Below are 20,557 nucleotides of genomic sequence, written 5' to 3'. Positions count from 1 at the left end.
TAAGGCAGTGCTTTCTTCTAAAGTTAAATCTAATTCTTGCTGCTTTCTGAATTGATGTGAAATGGCTCTGTGAAAATGCGTTTAGAAATTAACACTGCTTCTAGCTCTTTGCCCAAGTAAGTTTTAGTTTGCTGGTCAAAGAGGAGAGCAGTGTAATGTCTAACGCCTCACGGGTTGGGAAACCTGCAGTCTGACTGCTGGAAGAACCAACTCATGTTCTGGAGTGCACCAAATCAATCACTCCCTACCTAGATTTGTGTCCTATACCACCCAGACCATGGGTAAAGGCTAATTACTGTAGTCTTCCATTCAAATGGAAGCACATTAGAACAACAGGCTGAAAGCAACCTTAGTAAAACAGGGTTTTCCTGCTGCTGTTTCTTATGGGAGGAGGGAACTCATGAACACAATTGTCAACAGTGAAGAAACACATGAAGTGTTGGTGCTGGATTCAAAAACCATCAGATTTTGGAATGTTAAAGAACACGTACCGAGGTGGCAGCTCCACAATCATTGGCCAAGGCAAGTTTGTACCCAGGACTGACACAGATTCAACTCTGTTACTCAGATTTACCCCATCACTGAACATAGTATCTACAGCAGCTCTGTGAAGAGAGGCAGTATTCAAACTGGCATGAATCTCATCAAGCTAAAATTAACCAACCAAATTTTGTAGCGAAATGTGTATCTACAAATTGAATTTATCGTGGATTAGAGCTGCAGATCGGTTAGTTGCAGCATTTCTAATCTGTTACAAGATACCTTAAAACTAGATTTACTGTACTGGGGTCTAAAAATCTCATGCTACTTTTCAACAATCCAGAGGCAAGAAACCTTAATGAATCATTTCCCCTTCCATTCCCTTCTTGTCCTACCTTCCCCACCTATCCTTGCTGACACTCCTGTGGGACAGAATATGATTGGCAAGGATTCCCTAGCACAAATGAAAGAATTCATTTTTCTAAAACCTTACTCATTCATGCATCAACAGAGTACTGTCTGCTGGCAAAGAGACCAGCATGTTGAAACATGGGGTGGGTGGTGAAGGAGACTGCCATCAAAGATCCCTTATTCTGAATCCAGTTTGAACAAAGGACATTTTGACTTCTGGATCCAAACAAGGCAGAAAAATAAACCTGGTAAGAGACTCAAAGGACACTACTTGATCAGAAAAGGGAAACCACACTGATGAATACACTAAAACCTTGGAAAATGGTATTATGAAGAACAGGAAACTGACCTAAGTCAACTGCTTTTCTGTCACAGGAATTCCTTCACCAAAAAACCTCTGAATGTAATTCACCTTTTAGAAGGTAGGAACAGCAACCCCAGAGCAGATATTTATTATTATTACTCCAACTAATTTCTCTGGTCCTCACTCTCACGATTAGCATTGCTTACAGTTTAGGCTTTCACAGAGACACAGACCAGCTGAAGGTATCAAACGAACTTTGTGCCTGTGGAGTATGCCTGAGAAACCCGAGATGGCTGCTAGCTAGCTCTTTGGGACTGGGCAGGCTCCAGTAGCAACACACCTATATCTGCCTAGTGACTATTTACAAGGGGTAGATTCAACCACGACTGCAACAACCCCTATTATAATTAGACAATATACAAGATCCATGCCTTCAAACCATATATCTGAAGAACCTTGTGTGGCTTGGAGTAGCCCTCATCAGGAGGGAACAGGATAAGTAATGTTTATGCAGCAGTTTGAGATAACACCCATTTCTCCAAGGTGGCAAATGTGAAGATTTTCTGAAAAGAATGTTCCTATCAACTCAGAAAGAGGGACAAAATAAATAATGAGTACAGAGCAAGAAGTCAGAAAACAAGTTCAGATGCATCAAACAGTGCTAAAAGCAACTTTGTTGCATAGCCTGATGAGACCTCTTTGCATATTTCATTTAATCTTGAAAGTCTGGAATCACAAACATGAGCCAAGAAGAGGTCCCTAGCTTTAACATACAGAACCTAAAGCCACACCACGGAGAACCTAAGTACTTATTTGTCAGCAATCAAAAATAAAGCCAAAAACCTGCCAGCTACAAATCACTTAATTGAAAGTTGTTACTTACATGGATTTCCTACAGCTATTACTTCCCCTGTGTTATCTGATGTTCATTTTCTGTAACAGCATAGCAATCTGGCAGCTGACACCCAGTATCTGAGGTCTAGGAAGATCCCTGATAGGAGGAACACTTTTCTTATTTAAACTATAACTTCTTATTGACCTTATTGAAGAATAGGTGCCCTGGGAGGTGGCACTTGTAAGAATTTAAGTGTCCTTTACAAAAGAATTTTAAGTATTCACCCAAGTAATCTTTGATCAAAATTTTTTTTAAGAGTCTCTTTCTGACAGATGATCTAATGAAAACAGGGGTGATTTACCTGTACAAAGAGGTACCACGATCTTCCTTACCTTTCAGTGACAGAATTTGAGTTGCTTAATTAAAAATAAGCACCTCTCTCAAGAAGATAACATCCCTCTGAATCCCCCAAAAACGAATGTGACACATTTCCAGAATGACTTTGAGTACCATCATGTAATGGACAGTCATCTATACAGTAAAAGGTGCCCTCAGAACTACGCTGGCTAGTGTACAACTTCAAAAAAAGGAACTGCCAACTAATAGGAAAGCAGGCCTTTTATAACTTGAGATTGAATCAAGTGTCCTGAAGGAAACTGTAGATATTCACCAAATCCCTAAGTTCCATTTTAACTGTCACTTACAGGAAAAAAAAAAGAAAAAACCTAATAGGCATGTTTGAGCCTTAATTTCTTGGTAAAGTTGGAAACATTTACTTTTGTTGCCTGCATGCTGTTTCCAACACAGAAAACATGGAAAGACATAAGATTCCAGAAGTTTTCTTCAGGCAACTAATAGCAGGTTAAATTATCAATCATCCTGAAGTAAAATAAAACAGACACTAATAAAACCTGGTCACATAAATCCTAATGGAGCTGCAAAAAAACAGTAGTAAGGCATCCATACAATGTTTCTTCCACTGCCTGGTAAACCAAACCATTCAACTAGTAACAACAAATAAAAAAATCACATAGAAGACCAAAAAAATCGGGTTCTATCCCAAGAAATGCCAATCTAAGTGACTAAGTGACAACTGATGAGCAAACACACACGTGCTCTCAGTATTACAGCTAGAACCACAAATATGATTCATGAAGGGTTACTGGAAAGGTGTCTGTTCATCTGCAAAAAGTATTTCAGACATGTTCAAAACTTGAGCCCAGTTCTTTAATTATTCAATATTCTTCAGAAATATTCCAGAATAGCAGAAAAGAGCCACAAAGACAGCATGAATATAGGAGAAAGTACCCTGTGACTAGATAATGTTCAGAGTTAATCAAGGTAATCAATATGGATACTGGAAGAAATCAAGTCCTCTCATAGCGCAGAAAGAATACATAAAAAAGATCTTCCAACTAAAAGAAAGCATGTAAACCCCTCACATGACTAGAAACTGAAGGCTGAGAAATTCAAATTAGAGCAGGAACACAAGCATGCAGGATAGCGAGGACAATTAACACTTGCATAAATTATCTGGGGTGGGGACCCAAATTTGCTACTATCTTCAAATTAAAGCCGGTTCCATTCTGAAATTTACACTTCAGTAAAACCACAATTTACTGAATTTAATAAAGGTAGAATTTGGTGCATCTCAATATACAGAGATAAACTACAGATTTATATAAAAGCTTCACCCTGTAATATCTGTATACTTACTTTGCCTTGATGACAATACTCCACAAATCACAAAGTAACAGAAAAGGTCTAGTGTTTGCTCCCGTTCCCTCCTCTTGCCCCAAAGCTAAAGGCCTGTGAGTTATGCTCATTTTCTACAACTGCCCCCGCAACTGTGGACATTAGATTTTCCCTTCAACATTTGTTTTTGGTTTGACATTTCAGTAAGATCATACATGTATTTTATTCACCTTTGTAAAAGAGGGGAAGACCTGAAATTATCTTTACCTTCTGCATTTTTCACTTAGACCACATCTGATTTTAATTCCACTATACATGCTCCTTATTTTTTGCAGCAGAACCATTTGTTTCTATGTCAGTTATGCCTGCTACTTCAAGCTCCCTCCAAAATGATATACAGTTATGAATGGAAAGTCCCTCCCTACATCAAGAGGTGAAATCCAATCATCTATTTAAATTTCTTTTAGTAGCTCTCCTTTTACTGGCTAGGTATCAAGTTAAGTTATTTTCCAAACAGGTGAGTTTTACAGCTTCACTTCAGCTTTAATATTTGAACTTTTATTCCACCTGTCCTTTTGCTTATCCTCTGTTATTTTGCTTTCTTTTGCCACCCATCTTTCATGCAGCCTTCCAAGTAAAGTACCTTTCTGTACACCAAGTTCTTCAGTGTCACCAGCATGTTTTGTTTATATATAGTTTAGATTAAAACCAAGCAATCATGCAATTCTGTAGCATAACATTCAGCTTTTCTGATGTTCTATTAGTATTCATTACTCACAAGTTGGGGGGGATTACAGGGGGATTCTTCATCAATTTATGAAGCGCATACCATTACAAAGACTCTATGCATACATACAGTGGCAAGCAGTTAAACACTCAGAAAAAAGCAGCCAGCTTAAATAATGGCAATAAAGAAATAATGGCTTAGGTTTGAAGAGCCATCATACACACAACCGGTATTGAAACTGGAGAGCAAGAAGCAGGTGGGTGGTCCCAGTGGTGCTGTGGGTGCAAAAATGAATATACACTACCTGCCAGATGCCTGCTAGAGTAAAGGACCAATCTACACAATTCTCTCAGGAACATCTGGATTGTGGTAACATAACGTTATAGCTTTTTAAGAGATTTACAACTTTTAATTAGCATACACTATATTTAAAGTTTTGGCTTAGATTTAATCATTTTAGCTCCTCTCTATAGCTTCCTACTAAACTTAAAAAGACCCAGACACTCAACAACCCTTCTGCAAGGTTGAGATTTCAAAACTTTAAATATGTTCCTATGTTAAGTATCTTCAAAAGAAAAATCTAGGTATAAACCCATGGCATATTAAACTCGTATCAGCAGTTACTGAGTTCTTCCCCACATTTTAAGTGGTTAAAAAGAAAGTACACACATAGCTTAGAAGCAGTTGTTGAAATTACTACATACAATTTTATATATGCATTAACAGACCTATTAATATGGTAGAAAAATGAACTTAATTGTTTTTCTGAATGCAGCAATGCAAAAAGTTTCAAAAATTCTCTATGTACGCAGCTGCAGAACTACACATCTTAAGAAATGCTGCAGAGTGGTGCTGTTATTCTGTACTACCAGATATCTCCACAGGACTACATCAGAATAAAGTTAGAAAATGGAAATTAAAATAACTACAAGTTAAAATTCCAACCTTGTTGTAATACATTTACATATTTTTAAGCTGGCTGGATATTTAGGAGCCTAGACAAGAAGAGATACCATGTGCCATGGGCTCATGTTAACACTGCTTATGAAGGTTACATTTCTGTATTTCCTAACATTCCCATTTGCAAATTTGACTTACACTGATGTTTGCTTATGTTTTCTACTTATTCTGAACTTACATTTCAAGTCATACCTAAAAACTGTACAAGCCTCACTATAAATACACTCAGCAAGGCAAAAAAACCCACCCCACCAGCTTTCAGTAACAGCACCAATTCTTATCCATCCATGGAGAAATAGATGAATGGTAGCAACATGATGCTGAGCTTGTGTAACAAATTAAAAGGGAATTCATCAGTGTTTATTTTCTTTATTTTTCTTTTTTTTAATTAATCATTATTTATTTTCTCCAAGAAAAATCAAATAACTCTGTTCTCTAGAAAAATATGCCTAATTAATATCACAGTCAAAAGAAATACAGGAAAAATTAACATGTGTTTCTTCCTGAACTTATCTTCAACTTTTTTTTTTTTTAAATCAAGGAACAAAAGTGTAATTATTTGTTATTATAATTATTAGCATACACAAAATATAAGTGAAAACATAAACATACCATATCTTTCCAGAGCTGCAGAAACAACTTCTTTCAAATTCTAAAATAGACTTCTACAGTTCTTGTACCTATAATGCAAAACATTACATTTCAGTTTTTGCACTATGCTCCATACAACTTCAAAGCAATACATTCAAGAATGGCCATTCAATTAGTCACAAGTTTGCAACTAACAGAAACATATACTTAGAATTCTAGAATAGAATCACAGAATATCTCAAGTTGGAAGGGGCCCATAAGGATCATCGAGTTCAACTCCCTGCTCCTCCCAGGACTACGGAAAACAAAATCATATAACCTCCTCAAACAAAATCATACTCCCCATAAAAAACACAACAGAAAGTACTTAGCATGTTAGGGAAACTACAAAAGCAGAAAGTCCATACACACAATGTATCCTATTCTTTCCTCTGTAGTGATGCAATAGAGTTTTACAATTCCATTCATCCAGTTCATTATAAATATCCATTTCCTTCTTCTGGAAGATTCTGGTAATGTTTCTCCCTCCCCCGCCCTTTTTTTTAAAAAAAAAAGAATTGGTATTTATAATTATAAAAAAACAACACTCCAAAGAAGTCACAGATAGAACCTCATCTTTGTCCTGGCTGCACAAAACTGCTGGAGTTTGATGAGATTTCCTATAAATCATTCATTTTCAGGGAAGCCATAATTAACAAGGGACACACGACTAAAACATGTACCAAACATTTTCAGCAAACACCTAAAAGCACAACCAATTTCAGGGGAAAAAGTGACAGAAATAGGTATATAGGCATATAACTAAAGAACCTAGTAATTACTTTCCAGAAAGTTACTCATTTGACACAGAGTATCACGCTTTCAGTACCATGAAGGTCTAATACTTAATTTCTTGGTTCCAAAACTCTATTAAGAACAAACAAATCCAATGCAGCTGATCTAGGCTGATCTCTGATACAGATCCGAGTTCCCACAAAGGAAACCCTGATCTGGTTACCTCAAAAGTACATTCAGATTTCTCTTAAAAAGATATCAAAACACAGGGAACCCATCCAGTACCAAAGGCCCAATTCGTTATCTGGGATGTGAAATGGGATGATCCTGGACTGACACAGTCGTGCTGTAAAGCTCTACAGCACTAGTAGTTTGTAGACAATTTCTTGTGTTTAAAGAAGAAAGTTAAATAGGGCACCCTACCATTTAATGAAAAAAAAGACTGCTATTTCAACAAACAATTACGATAATTATGTGAATTTATGTACAATTGGGATTAATGAGTTAATGTTATGCAACCGTGTCAATAAAACTTTACTATCATTCAGAAGAGAAAAAAGAATACATTTATCTGAAGAATGAGACAGTAACTGATGGCTTTCCTGTTCAGAGGTGGCACTTCCACTCCGTATCAACAGCAGAAATCCAGAATATCTATCTTATATTCTATTAAAGAATAATTCTTCATTTACAGTGACGCCATTGAGCCAACTCTGGTAAAAGTATTCTGACTAATGTGACCAATATTTTCACACCTTGTATCACAGGACTTCCAGCTTAAATGCCAATGTATATATTTGTTCATGTACACACATAGAGCAATGTCATTTATATAAAGTTCACTCACTATCCTCTAAGGTACAGAAGCACCAACTTGCAGCATGCACAGAGTATAAACAGAGCACAAAGTATAACATGAAGAAGTATCACAAATACATCTATCAGGGATCTTATTATTGCCCAGCAATAGGAGAAAAGAAAACAAAGGTTCCCAACATAACTGAAGCTATGTTGCTTAAGACAGTACAATTTACAGAAGAAACAAGACCACAGTTTGCTTAACAACACATAGCTAGCAGCAGAAGAGCAAGTAATTCCAACAGCACGAAACTGAAGCTCCTGAACTTCCAGTTCTCTTTCCTCAGTCTTCCCCCACCAGCTACCACCAAGGCAGAGCAGGAGGAGATCAACAGTCTACTAAAAAGATTTGCTCAAAGGCTACATGACCAACAACAAAATCAAATACAGAATCTGTAACGCTTGTCTGAAAGGAATGAAAATAATTTCATGAAGTCAGATGTGCTTTAACATTCACCCTTAGTATACTTAATAATTAGCATTAAGCCATATCTGCCTAAAGAAATGCAAATGGTAAATGTGACTAAAAGCATGGCTAGCACTATTGCTTCCACTCAACATAAAGAAATCTTGATCTGTCACATGACCAGAGCCAGAAGAGCTGCTTGTTTACAACTATGTCATACATTTTCAATAAGAGACTTCAAAGCACACTGAATGACATTAACAAAAATGGCAAGCTACTGAACTAACCAAACTCTAGCATACAGAACTGCAAAATATTTAAGAAATTTATTATAAATTATGAAAAATACTTTGCAACTATCATGTCTGACTTGATGAAAGACATAATGAAATCACCTCTATCAGGTGCTTAAACGATGTTTTCCACTTTTTTCTTTTTTTCCAATAACTGTCATGAGACAGGAGAAGAAAAAATTCTGAGCGCTACCCTAAAGAAAATGGTATTTTACCTAGTATTATAGATTCTCTAACACAATTTCAAATAGATAAGTTCAAATAACAGTCATTTTCTTCCACGACTGACATTCTTAATATAATGACATTAGCCAAATATAAACAGGTATTCACAAACATTCTTTCTTTCACTAAGACATTCAGGTCATAGGAACCATGCAAATAGAGTATTTATCACCACACCTTTACAATGTAAAGGGCTCAACTTCCCCAACCAAGGAATACCAGTATTTCACAGAAGTGATACGTTCTCTTAGGAGCTCCTGTGTCCTTGAACTCTGATGGGACTTGCAGGTTGCGTGGACTGTATGTATGTATTTTTATGGTCCACAATAGGCAAATTTTGCTACAACAGCTAAAACACATCTAGGTGCTGTTACTGCAGCCAGTGTATGCTGGCATACCTTGGACTTTCTAAAATAGGGTATGGGTATATAAACATATTAAACCACAATATTCATCACCAAGACTTCACTAGGAAATAAAAAGTAATCATTATCTGAATATGGCTATACAAATAAGAAAGATGAAAACATCATATTGGGAACAGAAATTCTGAAGTAGTGATAGAACTCTTCAGTACTATCTAGTTTTGTAAGTTTTTGATACCTTTTAAGAAAATGAGAAATACCACACTGCAAAATCAAACTATTTTAAGTATTAAAGTACTCAAAGTTCAAACACATGACTAACCATAATGCAAAATAAAAACTTGTCTACAACTACAGCAGCATTTCCTGCAGTATTTTGACCTGCAGCCCATTTTAGAAGTTCAGCTCCTTTAAGAGCCACTCTAACACTCCAAGTCTGCTGAACTGCAGCTGCTCCAACCTGGGTCCCACAGAGCATACCAGAGCAGGAGTACACAAGTAGCGCCAGAGCCTGGCTGCCCAAACAAGTCTGGCATCCCTCAGCACCACGCAAGCTTGGCAACGTGTTACAGATAGCTCTCGTGCCTCCCCTGCACACAGCTCCTAAAGGTAAGGGAGAAGGGGTGTTTATTTGTCATTCCAATCTCTTCATTTCACCAGTTTCTTGGTGTAATGACTATCAAGGAAGTATCAGCAAGTCCAAAAAGGGGTCCACCAAAGGGAGTAAGAGCGTAGTCTCCTCTGTGAAGGAGAGATGAAGAACTAGCTCCACCCCTTAACTCTACCTTGGTCAATACAGCAGAAGTCCTGACACAGTCCTCACAGGACACCAGAATGAAAAACAAACCATGTGGACTAATCACTGCCAGTTATGCAACAACCACCAAACCCAAACAGAAGTTCCATGATTTTCTGCTTGTGATCCCACTGGTTGATTCAAGGCCCACCAAGACTGAACCTCTATTGGGTTTCAAACTAACTTGTTGTACCTTATAGTTTTTGATAGACTTCAATTTTGTCTTATTTAGTTACTTAGGTAACAGCTCTGAAATTATGTCACACAAGGATTGAACGTGAAGGCACATGGAGGACAGGGAGGTGATTTGAGACAGCCAGCACAGCTTCACCAAGGGCAAGTCTTGCCTGACCAGCCTAGTGGCCTTCTACGATAGAGCGACTATATTGGTGGACAAGGGGAGAGCTACAGATGTCACCTGTCTGGACTTCTGTAAGGCCTTTGACATGGTTCCCCCACAACATCCTTCTCTCTAAATTGAAGAAATACAGATTTGATGGGTGGACTGTTTGGTGGATGACGAACTGGTTGGATGGTTGCACCCAGAGGGTAGTAGTCAATGGCTCAATGTCCCGATGGAGATTGGTGACCCTCAGTGGTGTCCCTCAGGGATCTGTATGGGGACCAGTACTGTTCAATGTCTTCATCAGTGACACAGTGGGATGAAATGCACCCTCAGCAAGTCTGCAGATGACACCAAGCCGAATGGTGCAGTTGACACGCCTGAGGGGAGGGGATGCCATCCAGAGGGACCTGGACAAGCTCCAGAACTGGGCCTCTGTGAACCTCATGAGGTTCAACAAGGCCAAGTGCAAGGTCCCCGACATGGGTTGGGGTGACTCCTGGTATCAGTATGGGCTGGAGCATGAAGGGATTGAGAGCAGCCCTTCACAGGAGGACTTCGGGGTACTGGTGGATGAAAAGCTGGACATGACCCAGCAATGTGTGCTCACAGCCCAGAAAGCCAACTGTATCCTGGGCTGCATTGAGAGAAGTGTGGCCAGCAGGTCGAGGGAGGCGATTCTCCCCCTCTACTCTGCTCTCGTGAGACCCCACCTGGAGTACTGTGTTCAGCTCTGGGGTCCCCAGCACAGGAAAGACACAGACCTGCAGGAGCAGGTCCAGAGGAGGGCCACAAAAATGATCAGAGGGCTGGAACACCTCTCCTATGAGGACAGGCTGAGAGAGTTGGGGTTGTTCAGCCTGGAGAAGAGAAGGCTTTGGCGGAGACTTTATTGTGGCCTTTCAATATTTAAAGGGGGCTTATAAGAAAGATGGGGACAGAGATTTTAGCAGGACCTGTTGTGATAGGACAAGGGGTAATGGTTTTAAACTAAGAGGGTAAATTTAGACTAGATATAAGGAAGAAATTTTTTACAATGCAGGTGGTGAAACACTGGAACAGGTTACCCAGAGAGGTGGTAGATGTCCCATCCCTGGAAACATTCAAGGTCAGGCTGGACAGGGCTCTGAGCAACCTGATCTAGTTGAAGATGTCCCCGCTCACTGCAGGGGGGTTGGAGTAGATGACCTTTAAAGGTGCCTTCCAACCCAAACCATTCTGTGATTCTATGAAAAAAAGTAGTATGCTCCATATCAAGCAGCTAACTGGTACATCAGTTCAAGTTTGTACTAAACCATCACCGCTGTAATTCACCTCTGGAACAGTCCCACTGTTGACACACTACACGAGCATGATTCTCAAAAGTAAAGTACATGAACATAGAGCATGTTTTTAAAGCTGTTTGAATGGATGCAAACAGTAACACTTTTTGATTAAAAGTCTTGAACAGCTACACACTGTGAATACCCTTTTCAAGCCATCAGATTACAAAAAAAAAAAAAAAAAAGAAGAGTCCAAACCTCTGCTTCACTAACTAGAAGTTTCTCTTAAAACACATATACCTCTGTTCTAAGGAAATGCAAGTTGCTTCAAAAGAATCAGGTCACCCCTCTTACCTAAGACAGCGAAGTGAGGGTCCAGAGGGAAGCCACCCATTTAGTTCCACTCAGCTGAACAACTGCAGCTTCTCTTAATTCTTCACCACTCTGTAAAACATGGGTAAAGAACCATGCAGGATGGTAACGGAAAGAGTATCGGTAAAGACTGACTTCCACCCCTTTCCTCCATGTAGCAGTTTGCATAATACAGGGAAGCAGGCTCAACCTATTAAAAGTAAGAAGTAGTTAATGCTTCCTTTAAGAAATTCATTCATAAGAGTATTTGTGAGACAGAACACTATGGTAATATTTAATTTAGAATGTAATTTTGCAACCAGTAAGTTATTTTGTCAATAAGTTCTGTCACTCCTAGCCACAAGAAGGTGGAACTATTCAAAAATAGCAATTTAAAGTGCTATTCGGTCATGTGTTACATTGCCAGGCATGAATCCTGGATCCCAACAGTACTTGATTTTATCTTTCTTATATTTCTCCTATGAAGTTATTTTCCTGAAGAAAAGTCTCACCAGCCGGTATAGCTACTGAAGTGTTGCTTCATTACAAAATATTACCTTTACACTGCATTTGCCGACTTTGTGCTAACCAACCAGATACATTACACACATTACTATTCATACGAACCAGCTTTTTCCAAACCTTTATTCATGGACAATACAGCCTTACGAGGCTGTCAGGCACTGCCTGTAAATACAGGAAGTTAATGAAGTAAATGCTAAGGTCAAAGTATTTAAGGTGACAAAAGTCACTTCAAACACGTGATTTGCTCACTGCTGTTGTCTCTGGGAACCAACTATTTAGCAAAGCTTACACCACTCTCCTGGGAAGTTGGAGAAGGAGATTATTTTTTAAAAAAGCAAACATTATATTCTAAATTATTTGATAGCAAATGTATTACCTCTCTCCTTCCATATACAAATCAGAATTTGATTAATGACAGAAAACCTTTCAATGCTGCTTCTCTATAAAACTCATGACTACCTTAAATATACTGGATACTTCAGAAAAAGTGTAAAACATACCTCCTTTGTTTAAAAATCAATATCAATTCATTAACTAAAGTGAAGGAAAAACCTGGCCCATGGTACCAGAAACAAAGATTGACACTGGAAATGAGATACATGCCTCCATACTTTAGGAATTTTCTCCCCTTGTCCCTCAATTGTATCTTCTATTTTTAAGAACTAGTGGCTTTTGTCTTCCAGTGTATGAATACAGTGGTGTGGGGAGGGAGAAAGACATTTCCTGCATTTAAAAAAAAAGATGAATTCTCTCTGGACATTCACTAAGTAAACTGAAACCAAAAGTAGCAGAGGTTAAAAAATAAAATCACCTTTCCTGCATAGCAAAAACTAAGATGATGCATATTTACAAAAATGTAAACACTAAATTTGGTCCATGATAAGTGTCATATCATGTACTACACTAATTATTGTTTATACAAAATGTTATATGCTTAAACATGCTCACAATTAAACATGTTTATGACTATTAAAACTTGACTCAAAGATATTTCCCCCCCCACAACTATGTATTTAGTTAAGTAGAACCTGTGAATTCATACAGAACTATTGAAGAACACATCAACAAAGCACATATTCATAATGAAATAAGCATGACTTTATACTGGGGTACATACGTCATTCCATATTTCTGAAGCAGGTTTTCTCCTAGTGAGGTTAAATGAAAAGAAAGAAAACCTGGTTTATTTTCTCAAATTAGTTAGACCAGGGACAACGTCAAAGTGCTCTCTAACAGGGACTCTAACAAGCTGAGCACATCTCTAGATGTATTTAACATATACACACAGTTTTAAATTCTGTTCACGAAAGAATCATCATTTGCATATGTCTTTAAGCAGCAGCAGTAATTAAAAAAAGACTAAAAGTTTTGTTTGCTATTAAAAAAAGGATCAACCCCACACAATGTTACAGTTCTGAAGAGGACCTGGACTGAGAGATCTAGGCTTTGAAATACACTGCTGTGAAAAAGTTAAAACACCTCTGTTTTTTCTAGCCTGCCTTTCCTTTAGTCACTTTGTTTTTCTCTATGCCATCACACAATCATACCCCTAAAGAACCCCAAACAAATCAAACCATTTCTTTTGCCATCTAACTCAGTGCTTTTATTTCTAAATTCCTGGGAGATACTCAGGATACTCAGTGAGGAGAAATAAGAAACAACTCTGGTAAACAGAAAAAGAACTTGTTAATTCCAGTATGAAAGATGCTACATTAAATAGCAAACATTTAGAGTGGAATGGAAGGTATTCATAAAAGAGAGATGAAGTATCTGTAATACTGCATGGAAAGTTTCAATTAAAGGTATTTTTCAGCCCTGTAAACCTAAGCAGTGTTCTAGCTTTTCTTCCAAGGTTTATCTGTATTGAATTGACAGAACATTACTGTTACAAAGACAAGTCATAAGCACTGCAAACTGCATCTGTTTTAAAAGATGTGTGAGGAACATCATCGAATATCCATAGCAATTTGGTAATGCACATTTCATATTTTGAATTCAAACACACTCATTGAACTTTGAGTTTCACTGTATTTTCAAATTTTTAAAAAAGTACCTTCAACTGTTTCCAAGATGAAAGGGCACAGCATATTTAGTGCCACCATGCAAACCAAGCACTTTGTGAGAACTATAAAGCCCATTTTCCAGTCATTTTCATTCTTACCAAGAGGTACCTCTCACCACCTCCATTATTTTCCCCCAGTCATACATGTCTAACAATGCAGTTGAACTTAAGAATGTTCCTTCTCCCTTAGCAGGGAATCTCTCTCTAACTGGATGCTACCTGCATGAATTAGGAACTTAATCTTATCTTTTAGACCTATCCCTTTCAAACCAGTCAAAAAAAAAAAAAAGATAAACTGACAATACAATCACGTAGGACTTACTTTGTTAGGAAATCAAAGCTAAAATCAGGTACAATTTCCCACTGAGGAACTTTTTGGTAGACACGCAAGAGGCATAGTAAAACTAATCTGACAAGCTGATTCTCACAGATCCTCAGGTTTGCACAGACTCCGACTGAGGTAGGGAAGTTTCCATACAGACAGAGGGACCATCCCTGAAGTGATGTGTAAGACACAGGCTTTGTCCCAGAATTAGAACATTGCTTACGCAGAAGGAAACATAAACAAGTATTTCCATTAATTGGAGAAAAAATAAAAAAGCTTAACTACAAGTCTATAGATTACAGGGTCTCGTCACTTAAAGGACAGTTGTGGAACATGTTTTGTTTCCTAAGCAGTAGTAACTTCTGAATGACCACATCACCTCACCTCAGACATCTGATTTACACATTGACTGTGAACCATAACAACCCATAGAGTTCCTTTAATAGAAATACTGCAGGTACGCTCAAAACCTGAAGCCCAGAAAGTCCTGCAGTCAGCAGTGACAGATCACATTTATCAGCAAAGCAGCCTGTTCACAGGTTAGCAGATCCAACTCTTCAGACTGGACAGAAGGTAAGACAAGCAAGCGAACACACCTACTTGGTTAAGCAGGCCTTGCACACTGGTTACGCACCCTCGCAGTACTTCACATACCCCCACCTCCTCGCCCGCCACAGCCGGCCCTGCCGAAGGCACCGAGCCGCCCCATGCCCGCAGCAGCCCCGCGGAGCTGGCACCGTCGCTGCGCCGCTCGGCCCGGCCGAGAAACTGAGGCAGGGGCCGGCTGGGTTCACCCAAGGGCGCCCAGCAAGCCCGGTCTCCTCGGGGGGCGGGCTGAAGCCCGGAGCCACTCGCCCGGCCGGCCTTCCCGCTTCTGGGGAGGGACGGGGCGGCCCCGCACCCATGTGCCTCTGGGGGAGGAGGGAGAGGACCACCGAGGCCACTCACCCCTGCCGCCGGCGCCTCCCGCCCGCCTTCCACACCCCCGCTGGGGGATCGACCCGGCGGAGAGAAGCGGGCAGGGCCGCCTCCCGGCTCCCTCCCCTCCGGGGCCGGCGTGAGACGGGCGCCATCCCCCCTCCCGGCCCTCCCCCGGGCCGGGCGCTGCGTAGCGCCTACCGACCTGGGCGCCGCGGCCTGCTGCTCCCGGTCACTCCCGCCACCGCCGCCGCCCGGGCTCATGCGGGGGCCGCGCTGCGCTCGGGGCCGGGCCGCAGGCGAGGAGGCGCCGCCGCCGCTGCCGGTGGAGCCGTCGGGGCCCCGGGGCGGAGGAGACGGGGCCGCGGCCTGGCAGGGCGGGGAAGGGAGAGGCGAGCGGCCTGGCGATGCCGGCGGCGCGGCGCGCAGGGGCGGGAGGGCGGGCCGGGCCCGCGGGTGCGCCTCCTCTCGCGGACTCGCTCGCTCTCAGCCCGAGCCCCGCGCCACCATCTTGGGAGCAACGCGGATATCGGCGCGGCGCAAGCTCGGAGGACTCACGGCGGGCGGGGGTGGGGGGGTGCAGGAAGGAGGACCCGCTGCGTCCCGGCGTGCAACGCGGGCGGGGGCGGGCGGACGAAGCAGCTGCGCCACGCTACCCACCGCGCGAAAACCATCGAGTTCCCGGCCCGGTTCCTTCCTGCCTTTTTCATTCGCGGCGCCCGGCGGAAGGGAGCCGGGGCGGCGCCCGCATGCGTGAGGCGCGAACCGCCATCTTGGAAGAGGGCAACGGGGCGATGGGATGGGGGGGGGCAGCTACAGCGCGCGGGGCGGTGACGGGGCGGCGGGGCGGAGCTCGGAGAGGCGCGTGCGCAGGCCCGAGGGCGATCCCCGGGGCGGGGTGGGGGAGGGGGGAACGCGGCCGTTGGCGGGGCAGGCGGGGGCACACCCGCCCACGCACGCACACGTACGTACCGACAGGCACACGCGTGTACGTACACGGCCACACACGCACGTACGTACACAGGCATAACCGCTGGGGGCGCGCACGCAACCCCTACGGAGACCTGCGCGCGCCCGTGCTCGTGTGTACACGTGTGCACGTGCACGCGTTATACACGCGCGTCTGTCTGTGCGCGCACTCCCATACGCAGCAGGTGCAGGGACACGCGCGCAGCCGCCCCCGGGCGCAGGCGCCCCGGTGCAGGCAGGCGAGCGCGCGGCCGTGGCTGTGGCGGGCGAGGAGACCAGCCACCACCCCCTCTTCGGCGAGGTTCTCGCCGAGCTCGGCCACCGCCAAGCCCCGCCGCGGTGTCGGGCCCGTCCGGCGGGCCCCATGGCAGCCCGCCCGGCGCTTATGAAGTCCAGCCCGGGCAGGGTGCCAGGGCCGGCTGGCGGGAGGGAGCGCAGGAAGGGGAACGGCCGGTGACCTCTGGAGGGGAGCCCGTCCTGGATCCGTCTGCTGCTGCTGCTGCTGCCGCCGGCCGAGGCACGCGAGGACAGGCAGCGCCCGGCCTGGCCACCCCGGCCGTGTTGGGGCCCCTCGGCAGGCGAGGGAGGAGAGGATGGGGAGAGTAAGGGCTGGGTGGCTGGCTCGCGGCCCCGCGCAGGGAGGGCCTTGCCCTCGGAGCCTGGAGCGGCGGGCAGAGGGCCACCATGCTGTAAGCTTCAGCCACCAAAAGCCTGATGTTACTCACACCCAAACCCCTTGTGGGGCACAGAGGGCAGATCGGGCTGGCAGGGTGACAGTGGCGGGGCCTGGGCATGCGGCCCTAAGGGTGGGCAAGAACCTGGCAGGTCCTGAGCAGCCCTGCCTGAAGCCTGGCTTGCTTGACTGCCCCTACAAATAATTTTTCTTTGCTTCTCGGGTCATTTCTTTCCCGCCCCTACCTACACCCAGCCCTATGTGTTGCAAGTATAATTTCTGAGGGATTTAAAAAACCCAAATAAAATTTTTCTTGGCAGGTCAATGTTAAAAGCAGATTGATCGAATAATTTCAAAATTGGGCAACATACAATATCTGAGTTTTGGGGGTTTTGACTTTTTTTTTAGGTACTAAATATGTGGAGCTGCAATCAGAGAAGCGGGGGAAGGAGTAAGTAGAAATAAAAATGGAAAACATACCTGAATCTTTTCTACATTATCCCTTAATAAAGGAAATTAAATAGAGGTGGTTCTACTCTGGCAAAGAGTACACTTATTTTTTAAACATTGTAATCTAGAAGCATGAGAAGTTCTTAAATGTTAGAATAAGCTTAAAACCATAAACATAAATTCTCAAAGCATGATACTGAAGCCAAGTATTTGTTCTGAGCCAGGAAATCTGTGTTTAAGATCTTTAAGAAGACATGGATACATTACAGTTTTTAGCACAATTTTGGAAGACCTAATGTGTATGTTACAGGGTAATACCTGGTAAAACCAGTGGGCTTGAACTGCCTTGTTACAAATCAGCGCACGGAGTCCTGGTACTCACAAAGAAGATGGTGGGCAGATATATAATTGGAATATTAAGACTAAATAAAGTACTCTTGTATTTCAGTGTGGTCTGAAAGCAGGGTACATTGCTGTGCTCAGATGGACATCGGTATTCATTAAAAATAATCACTGAAACAAACACAGACTTCTGCATCTGGAGGCTCTCTCCCACACAGTAGCAAAACCTGCCAACTTTGATATATTAAAATTTCAGATTCAGGACAAAGTTTATTGTGCCATGAGCTTTCCTGTTACCTCAGAAATAATAATACGGGGAAAACTGGTTCTGGAGGATGCACTGTCTTGCTGCTTTTCCCTTGCTCTGTCGCAGAGCCCACATGTCCAGTCCTTATCTCCTGCTTCACTATAAGGATGCTATGGGGAAGCATGTCACAGGCTAAAGTCCAAGTAAGCAACACCTTCTGCTGTCCCTTTGCCTACAGAGCCAGTCTTCTCATCACAGAGGTGCTCAGGCCAGTAAGGCATAATTTGCTTTTGGTAAATCCATGTTGACTGTTCCCAGTCACCTTCTTGCTCTTACTGAGTCTGGAAATAACCTCCCAGACTTTCAGGTGAAGCTGATCAGCCAAAAGTTCCTCAGATCCTCCTTGCCTCTGGCCCTTGGGGACCTCCCATGAACACCAACACAATCATTCAGAGATGACAGAAGGTGGACTCACAATGACATTGGACAGCTCTCAGTGTGCTTGGTTGCTTCCCATCCGATCCCATGAGCTTACGTATGTCCAGTTTATCTAAGTAGTCTGTGACTTCATCTTCCTCTTCTGTGGACAGCATCTTTCTCCCCCAAGCTTTGCTGCTACCCATAGGTGTAGTGGTTTAGCCCCTGCCGGGGTCTGAGACCACGTGGCCGCTGCCCCTCCCCCACAAAGAGAGTGAAATACAAAGCCCCGAGACTGAGATAGGGAAAGGTTTAATACAACAGAGCAACAGCAACACAACAAACAATAACAATAAGAATAACAGTGATACCAATGAACAGAGCAAAGTATATACCGATACAGCAAAGAGGGAACTGGCTGCGCCAACCCACGTGATCACCGATTCTTCCCGCGGTCGTGCCAGGATGTGACGTCAGCATGGCATATGAATAACCCAGCTAGAGCTTCCCCCCCACTGCTGGGGAAACTTAACCCTATCCTGGCTAAACCAGGACATAATCCACCCCTTTATTCTATACCATGTGCGTCACATCCAGCTGCCACTTAGCAATTAGCATTGACAAAGAAAAATTAACAAAAGCACAGTATAACTCACGGTGTGTTTTCACCCACAATCAAGTCCCCTTGTGGTACGCATCGGACCTCTCCATCCTTCTGCATCACCCACCAGGTGCACCCAGGTCCTTGAGCAAAAACAATCCCGTGGATGGGTTTGCCTTTGCCCGGCGCAGGACTAACCCAGACCATTTTTCCCAGCAGATCCCTCATGTGCACCACAGGGACTTTATCCCCGTCCACAACACGTGGAAGTTTTGACTGAGCCGGGCCAGCTCGATTGGCAGATCCTCTTGTGTTCACTAACCAAGTGGCCTTTGTCAGATGTGTGTCCCAGTGTTTGAAGGTTCCACCCCCCATTGCTCTCAATGTAGTTTTTAACAGTCCATTGTAGCACTCGATCTTCCCAGAGGCTGGTGTGTGGTAGAGGATGTGGTAAGACCCACTTGATGCCATGTTCTTCTGCCCAGGCATCTATGAGGTTATTTCGGAAGTGAGTCCCATTGTCTGACTCAATCCTCTCTGGGGTGCCGTGTTGCCACAGGACTCGGTCTTCAAGGCCCAGGATGGTATTTCAGGCGGTGGCGTGGGACACTGGATAAGTTTCGAGCCATCCAGTGGTTGCTTCCACCATTGTGAGCACGTGGCGCTTGCCTTGGCAGGTCTGTGGCAGTGTGATGTAGTCGATCTGCCAGGCCTCTCCATACTTATATTTCAGCCATCGATCTTCATTCCACTGGGGCTTCACTTGTTTGGCTTGTTTGATCGCAGCACACGTCTCACATCCATGGATGATCTCTGCGATGGTGTCAATGGTGAGGTCCACCCCTCGATCTCGAGCCCACCAGTATGTTGCATCTCTGCCTTGGTGGCCCGAGGTCTCATGGGCCCACCGGGCTATGAACAGTTCACCTTTATGCTGCCAGTCCATGTCCACCTGACCCACTCTGATCTTAGCAGCCTGGTCCGCCTGCTGGTTATGTTGATGTTCATCAGTGGCTCGACTCCACATGGCGCACCTTCACAATGAGGTTCTCCACCCGGGCTGCAATGTCCTGCCATACTTCAGCGGCCCAGATGGGTCTGCCCTTGTGTTGCCAGTTGTTCTGTTTCCATTGCTGCAACCACATCCACAGGGCACTTGCCATTACCCACGAGTCAGTGTAGATATAGAGCCTTGGCCACTTTTCTCGCTCAGCAATCTCCAAAGCCATTTCAATGGCTTTCACCTCTGCGAACTGGCTCGATTCACCTTGTCCCTCAACAGCTTCAGTGGTTTCTTGTGTGGGATGCCACACCGCAGCCTTCCATCGTCGATGTTTTCCCACAATGCAGCA

General features: G+C 43.4%; 1 protein-coding gene across 11 annotated transcripts in view; it reads right to left on the bottom strand.

The window, feature by feature from the left end:
* UBE3A (ubiquitin protein ligase E3A) overlaps positions 1-16,283 on the bottom strand; it is a 55,450-nt gene extending 39,167 nt beyond the window's left edge. For 3 of the 11 annotated variants that reach the window (XM_074858995.1, XM_074859006.1, XM_074859002.1), the window contains exons 1-3: positions 12,805-12,916; positions 11,680-11,887; positions 6,025-6,092 (exon numbers count right to left, since the gene is read on the bottom strand). The gene's annotated coding sequence lies outside the window, so the exon portion shown is untranslated. Of the gene's footprint in view, positions 1-6,024; positions 6,093-11,679; positions 11,888-12,804; positions 12,917-15,711; positions 16,063-16,166 lie in introns of those variants that run through there. The other 8 variants (XM_074858998.1, XM_074859003.1, XM_074859001.1 and 5 more) reach the window with 5 other exon arrangements.
* Positions 16,284-20,557: the final 4,274 nt, after the last annotated feature.

Source organism: Strix uralensis, chromosome 2 (assembly GCF_047716275.1).
Source record: "Strix uralensis isolate ZFMK-TIS-50842 chromosome 2, bStrUra1, whole genome shotgun sequence".
In the NCBI taxonomy this organism is placed as follows: Eukaryota; Metazoa; Chordata; class Aves; order Strigiformes; family Strigidae; genus Strix; species Strix uralensis.
Note: the sequence above shows the minus strand (reverse complement) of the source record. Positions and strands in the feature narration are given on the sequence as shown.